The 7,740-nt window shown below is 41.6% G+C and overlaps 1 long non-coding RNA gene across 2 annotated transcripts in view; it reads left to right on the forward strand.

Moving 5' to 3' along the window:
- LOC102082780 (uncharacterized) overlaps positions 1 to 6,869 on the forward strand; it is a 13,898-nt gene extending 7,029 nt beyond the window's left edge. For both annotated transcript variants that reach the window (XR_001223410.3, XR_270376.4), the window contains exons 2-5: positions 1,438 to 1,474; positions 1,603 to 1,869; positions 2,150 to 2,243; positions 5,431 to 6,869. This is a non-coding gene — a long non-coding RNA (uncharacterized LOC102082780). The remainder of the gene's footprint in view (positions 1 to 1,437; positions 1,475 to 1,602; positions 1,870 to 2,149; positions 2,244 to 5,430) is intronic.
- Positions 6,870 to 7,740: the final 871 nt, after the last annotated feature.

Below are 7,740 nucleotides of genomic sequence, written 5' to 3' on the forward strand. Positions count from 1 at the left end.
TCACCGCAATCTAATTCTGACTGCTCATCACCCTGTTTTCCAGGCGCTCGCTCTCTTTCCCAATTCTGCAAACATTTATGATTTTAGCAGCTTTTCTAATATGGACCTCAGATTCTTGTTAACACTCCATGGCACAAATACTGTTCCCTTTAGGCTCTGTGTATGTGTGTGTATCAATATTTCTCCCATTTTAAAGTATTACTCCTCCATAATTGTATTTCTGTTAAATCAAAGTACTTTTACTACATCTTAGTACTTCTGCTCAATCATAGTATTTCTGCTAAATCATAGTATTTTTGCCAAATTATGGTTTTTGTGCCAAATCATAACATTTGTTTTATGTTATAGTATTACTACTAAGTGGAGGAATTTCTGTCATGTTACAGTATATGTGCTGATTACAGTATTTCTGCTAAATCATAGTATTTCTACTATATTATATTTTTCTTTCTAAATATAGCATTTCTGCTATATAATTGTATTTCTGCTATGTTATAATATTTGTGCTAAACCAGAGTATTTCTGCTGAAACATAGTATTTCTGCCAAATGATAGTATTTCTGTCAAATTACAGTATTTGTGCTAAAACATAGTATGTTTTTTTTAAATTTCAATATTAATAGTATTTTACAGTGTCTCTGGTAAATCGCAGCATTTCTGCTATGTTGTACTGTTTTTCTAAATCATAGTATTTCTGTAATGTTTAAGAATGTTTGGCTAAATATATTCTTTCTGTTATCTTATACTATTTCTCCTAAATTCTTGTATTTTTGAGAAGTTATCGTGTTTCTGGTAAGTTACAATGTTTCTGCTAAGTTCTGCTATGCTATTGTATTTCTGCCAAGTATTATGTTTCCTCTAAGATATTGCAGTTCTGCTAAGTTACTACATTTTAGCAAAGTTCCTTTGCTTCTGCAAAGCTTTTACAATTTCTGCAACTTCTCAGCTTTTTCAGCTAGTTTCAGCAGAAAGCTTCAGCTTTAAAGCATCCACACTGCATTTTCGCAGGAAATGCAAATTTTTCTAGTATGTAAATAGTTTTTGGAAATGTTAACACTTTGATGCTAAGTTGGATCTTTGATTTAGGTTCATGTTATCCAAGAAACTGGAAATCTGGGTTCTGAAGCTAACATGGAAAACAAATTTCTCAGGAGTAAAATTCTGCTGACCATGTCAAATTGATTCTCAGATATTTATACTTACTACGGTACAACCAGTCCTGTAGCAGCTCTAAAACGTCTGGAAAGAGAAAACCAGGTGAAGCGGAGCTGCCAAATCATTGCTATCAGCCTTTCGCCCTCAGCTAGGACTTCACCTAATGACCTGCTATTATGCATACCTGGTGTTTAGCTACTTTTGTTCAGGCTAAAGGTCACAGACATTCCCATGTATACATGTGTTCATAGCATTCCTCTGAGCTTTGTTTTATTTCTTCAGCTCCTCTGGTTCGTCCTATCACCGTCCAGTCTCAACAGTTATGTATATAATAATAATAATAATAATAATAATAATAATAATAATAATAATGATAACTGGTGGATTTGGAGAGAGAGACTGATTCAGAGAAAATAAACAATCTTCTGAATTTCTTTGGTTCTGCAGAAACACATCCACTCGTGCTCGTTCAAACGTGGCCATCTGGTGGTCCAAACAACACGAGGGGGAGAATGACGTCACTACGCCATGTTTCACCCAAACACATGAAAGGACATCGACCTCTCAGCACCGCTTTGCAAAGTTTGAAGCAGATCACATGAAGGGTTGTCCAGAAAAGCAATTCTTTGATTTAGCAGAGAAACCGGTCAGTAGGAAAGATCCATGGAGATGAAGGAAATGTGAATAACAGCTACGGACAGGAAAGAAATGCATGTAAGTGCAAAGAATCAGTCTTATTCTATAAGACTGATTTGCTGACGAATGCCGCGAGGCAAACCGATTCTGTTGATGGGAGGACGACGGCCTGCTGTTCCTCCTGGAAACCTCACGCTGTCATGAACACACAGGCTATTCTCACTGCTGTTGGATGAATCCACGTGCTTTGAACAGGACAATCGTGGAAATGCTCTACAGGTTATTGGTTTTTGCCCTTAAATGTAGAAGATTTCCTCACACAATTGTTGTGTTTTTTCTGTGTTTTTCATATTTACAGCAATCGTTTTAATATTTGGAAACCAGAAAAGCTCCGATCTGGAAAATCTGGGATCCAGAAGACGCTCGGATTTCATCGCCACTCATCATGTTAAGTATGCACACATTGTTCTTTTTAGGTCTGATTCCCACATGACCTTAATTTTGTTTGTATTTTGCAAAAAGTTTAAAATACAAACGCAGCCTCATTTATCATAAATTTTCCAAAACTTCATCATTCTGCAACACGTCCTTCAGCGGCTGCCAGAATTCACAGTTGTGACATTAAATGTTTTAAAGGACTGGCACAGATCGCTCCCTTTGATAACCTCCACTTAGTCCTTCACAATGATCTCGCGAGCCTTGCTTCATCCCAGCTGCCCTCAGCTTCGTCCTTTTGCTTCACAGGTCAGGACGTGCACAGCTGCCTCTCTGCACCTCTGCTTTCATTGTCTTCCCCTGACATCACAGAGTTACTCACAGCAACACATCTTTCATCATCATTTCAGTAATGATTATCATTATCATACTGCCGTTAAGTTCTCTGTAACTGCATCATATTTGGCTGACGTCCTTCCCATCTTTAAGAAAAGGGATCACAGGAGGAAAGGAAAAAATGAAGGTTTGGGAGGCACAGAGGGATGTAGGGTGGAGGAGGAAGGAGGAAGGAGAGGTGCCGGGGTTGGGGGTGGAAAACAATGTTCAAGTTGGAGCAACATATGCTGCTGTGGTCATATGTTACTTGGCCTTATCGTTATCATGTAAATACTAATCAGATTTATTATCATCTGATTATTGACTCCCAGCAGACAAACACCAATCCCAGTCTTTTTATCCGTGCTTTTATTGCCAGCTGCTATTTTGATTCTTTTTCCACCACCTCACTTTTGTCCTTTTGAGCTCTGAAGTTGTTTGAAGACATTACACACCACGTCTGCCACATGATCTCACGTCACAAGCTCTTTGTACAAGCAGGTAATGAGTGTGCTGTTTGAGCAGACCAGCCCCTCAGCGAGGCAGGAATGGTCGCCCCGGAGCAACGGCGCTTATCATCGGGAACAACAGCCTGGAATGTGTCGGCACGGTTACAAACCTCTTTGTTTTCATAGCGCTGCTGTATGTTGGCGAGTGGGTGGGTCTCTGTGAGCTAAATGTTCATTGTTTCTTGCACATGCTGAACATACACTCACCAGACACTTTATTAGGTACAGTGTGCTATTACCAGCCACAGCTGACCCCCTTCTGCTTTCATTGGACTGAGATCTGTAAGAAGTCATGTTGGAGAAACCAGTTTGTGAAATGGTGCATTACCCAGCTATACTCAGGTAGGCTGTGGTAATGATGAGTGATTCAATGATGCTCAGCAGAAGGGAACAAAGTGTGCCCAGAAAACATCCCCAGGCAGGATGGATCCATGCTTTCATGTTGTTTATGCCACATCTGGACACTTCCACCCAAATGTTGCAGCAGATTCACCCGACCAGGCAGCGCCTTTTCCAGTCTTCTATTGTCAGTTTTGGTGAGGCGGTGCGAATCGGAGCCTCAGCTCAGCTCTTAGCTGCACCTGGTCTGATCTTCTGCTGTGGCTCTTTTGCAAACCTTGGTTAAAGTGAGTGAGTGAAACAGTTTGACCATTCTTCTCTGACCTCTGACCTCTGGCATCAACAAGGCCTTTTCACTCAGAAAACTGCCATGCAATGCATATTTCCCCCATTTCGGCTCATTCTCTGTAAACCTTTAAGACGATTATAAGGGAAGATCCCAGCAGAGCAACAGTTTATGAAATTCCCAGACCAGCCAGTCTGCTGCCAACAATCATGTGACATTCAGAGTCACTTAAGTCACCTGTCTTAAAGCCTCCCTCCCATTGGATACACAGCTTCTGGCTCTTAAAGAAATCAATGCATGTGAGATATGCTTTCCAACAATTTTCCACCAGTTTTCAACCACAGGACTCACGCAGCTATCGTTAGCTCATTTCTCCTACAGGCTGGCTTCAGTCTGTTACACATCATGTTTTTATCATCTGAGCAATCCTGAGACATTGTCAAAGTATATCTAAACCAATTAAAGAGCAGTGTATATCATTTTAATAGACAATAAATAATGAAGATAGCTGCACCATTTCATAAACTGTCATTCCCACGGAGCTGATACTGACATATCTGAGATGTAAACAGATAGAAACAGCCAACAGCTTTAAGTAAATCACTATTAAGAGACAACAAATTACGTCGCATGGTTTACATGCGGTTTGGTAGGAGCTACAAATGTTATCTCTAAAGCTTCGTAAATCTGTAGAGCGAGTGGATTTTGGCACTGATGTCTCTTTCCATTGTGAAATTGAACCGTTCGTCATGTCGTATAAAAGCCCAACAGCGTACACGAACAGCATATGTTACATTTCAGGCTGAATACCACCACAGCACTACGTGAGCCCACAGCTGTGTCTTGCACAGCTGGCTGCTTCCTTGAACTTGCCTGCAATCTCTGCTGAGGTCTTGTATCAACAAAACTGGGGATTTTTTTTAAACACTGTAAAACCTCACACCCCCCAGAGAAAACCCTGCACTTGGAAATGACTCGTCTGGATTTTCCTCTTTTTTGTCTGTCTGTCTTCCCCACTCATGTCTTTGATTGTTATCAGTCAAATATTTATATCGCTGCATTAAACCCACAACAGATGATCCATTGGCCACTTGTGGGCAGCAGAAACAAGCTAAGATCTCAACATTTTTTTCCTTTTAAAGGGACAGTTCACAACGAAATAAAACACACACACACAGTTTTCTTCTGGCCTGTTGTGTTACTTATAAATCGACACCAGTTGCTTTTGTGTTGCTGTGCATTTTGTTGTCTGCTAGCTCTTTAAACTACAGTCTTTACTCGTCTACACTGCACCTTGGTGCGAGCTGTTCTGCTTCTGGTTCCTGTCCCTTTAAGGCCACCCTCTGGATGGATAAACAGCACTACAAGCTAACATGTTGATTTGATTTTGGGGTGAACTGTCCCTTTAAGCACATATGGCAAACCTGTCAGCAAGCAGGAACATTAGCATTCAGATGGTCACCTAGTGAATGCCAGTTCAGTGTTTGATCTCTCCGAGCTCTGCGGGGTTTGTTTGTTTGTTTTCACATCTCTGCTCCTGAATAATATTTCAGACTCTTTAGCTGCTTAATGCTCCACTCTGGCACTGCTGTTTGCATGAGCACGGCCATTTGATATGTCGTTATGATAAAAAATATGAGCTAAAGTTACTTAATCTCTCCTTGTCACTAATTTTAGCTTCTTATCACCTCCCAGGTTCCTATCTTCATGCCTCCACTCCTGGGCTCCTGACCCCGCTGGCTATGAAACTTGACTGATCCCACTCAGGAATTTGCCCTATATCACAAGAGCTGGGGCCCATTGGAGAAGCGAATCACATGACCAGTATGTAGGTATAATGAAGATGGACGGGCTGCAGAGAGCGCTGACAGTACAAGTCACATTCCTCAGGCTGCTTCTCACTCACACATCCCCACATGCTTATATCACTGTGGTATGCTTTACTTGATGAGCTTCATCCTAACCTATTCAGTGTATTCAAACTTTTCCCCTTCAATATGCAGAAAAAGTCACAAACATACTTCAGTTATGCCGTGATTGTGTTATTAACATGATCGTGCGTGGACCCCGATGGAGGGGAAAGAGGCCGACACTCTTTTCACACTGTTTCTCCATCTGTGAAGAGAAAACGCCACCCTGCTTTTGACAAGTGTGTGCGCTTATGCTTGCTTTCTGTTAATTAGCTCTCGGTGTCTGCCTGCATGTGGACTTTTATTTGGTGACGCAGAGTAAAGTTTGCTAATCAAGTCAAACACTGCGCTGCTGTGGTGGAGGCTTTCAAAAATGTGCAGAACAATCAAACCACCAGCTTTCAAGCCAGATAATGGCGACCACGTTACAGTATAGAAAGGCTCACACTGGTTTCCTCACTAAGACCACACACAGCTCCAGTGTCATGTCTCTGCTTCTTTTCCTTCTGATTAACATTACAGGAAGCTTTGGGAAAATGTGATGCCAAGGTTTGCTGTTTATTCAGGATATATATTAAAAGTGTTTTTTGCAGCTTTGGAAAAGCATGAATTCAAAGAACCACAAAAATGGTGAACTGGCAGCTGAGCAACATCTCTCAAGAGTTCAACGAGTCTATTACTGACACGAGCAGACACACAAAGCACCAAATATTGACTTTTTCAAGAGCCCGTCCTTCTTTAGCGCTGGGCTGGCAGAGCAAACGGCTGGACTGCCACAGCACTGTCTTTCATCCTAACAACCCCTCATGTCCCACCCCCGGGCCTCTGTCTGCTTGTACACCTACAGCACTGCTTTCTCCATGTGGGGGGCCTGCATCACTTCAAAGCGCCCTGTGTTGGAGCTCCAGTTGGGTGACAAACAGCTACAGCCCAGCTGAGCAGGATCACACTTGTCAGTGCAAAGGAAACACATGCTGGAGAGTGACTGTGGCTAGAGTGGCTACTTGTGGTTTGGACCAAGGGAGTGACTGAATAAGATTGCATGTCCATATACTCAAACATAAAGGCAGAACGTGCATTTATGTGAGTGCATGCAGGCTTTGCTAGCCTTAAAAGAGAAAGAAGTTTGGCAGATGTGCAAAGGAAGATTCACAGATCTTTGTAAAAAGAAAAAAATACAAGCAACAAGCTCATGGGGCCAATAAATAATTGAATAAATATCGTATTTTCCGCACTATAAGGCGCACTTAAAATCCTTTAATTTTCTCAAAAATCGACAGTGCGCCTTATGTATGAATTCTGGTTGTGTTTACTGACCTCGTGTGGTACACGGCGCTCAAACATCTGTCAAAAATGTTTTAGTCCGACTTTGGTAAGCTACGAAGCCGCACGGCTTGATGGATTGTTGGAGCATTACGGCTACCGTAGTCAGGAGCCTCGCGGAGTAATCTGGGTCCTAAACTCCGTCTCTTCAGGTCCCAAAGTCAAACGAACACTGCAGCATCACTGAGAGTTAAAAACTGTCTAAATTCTTTCATCTTTAATAAAATGATCAGCGTTGCTGCTTTACCAGGTGTAACAATTAAGTTTAACATTCAGGCATCCATGAAAACAGGATTTATTACATTTAACGGAGTTAGAAGTTAGCAGGAAGTTAGCTCGCTAGCTTCCAGCTAAGCATGATATAGCATGTTCTGACAGAGATTTCTGAAACATTCAAACATACAGCTCTGCTATCACTTCCAACATAAATGAAGACAGAAAACTAAACAGCAGTGACATTTGTAGGGTTACTGAAGTTGGGCTAGCTGCTATATAATGATGTGCTACGTGATCGCTAGCAACACAGCTATGTTAGCATAGCATGAACAGTGAAGCTGGAGGATGAACGCTAACTTTTTTCCACTCGATAAAAGTTAACGTGAGGGTTCCCGATGGTTAGGGACAAATGCAATCGCATGGCAGGATGCTGTAAACGGACCAAACTTCAGTCAGGAGAACAACTGAGATAATCCATCCACAATACCAGGTTAGTCATTAATATACTGCAACAACACGGGAATAGAGCAGCTGCCAGAGAATTCAGTATTAATGA

Source organism: Oreochromis niloticus, linkage group LG23 (assembly GCF_001858045.2).
Source record: "Oreochromis niloticus isolate F11D_XX linkage group LG23, O_niloticus_UMD_NMBU, whole genome shotgun sequence".
Taxonomy (NCBI): domain Eukaryota; kingdom Metazoa; phylum Chordata; class Actinopteri; order Cichliformes; family Cichlidae; genus Oreochromis; species Oreochromis niloticus.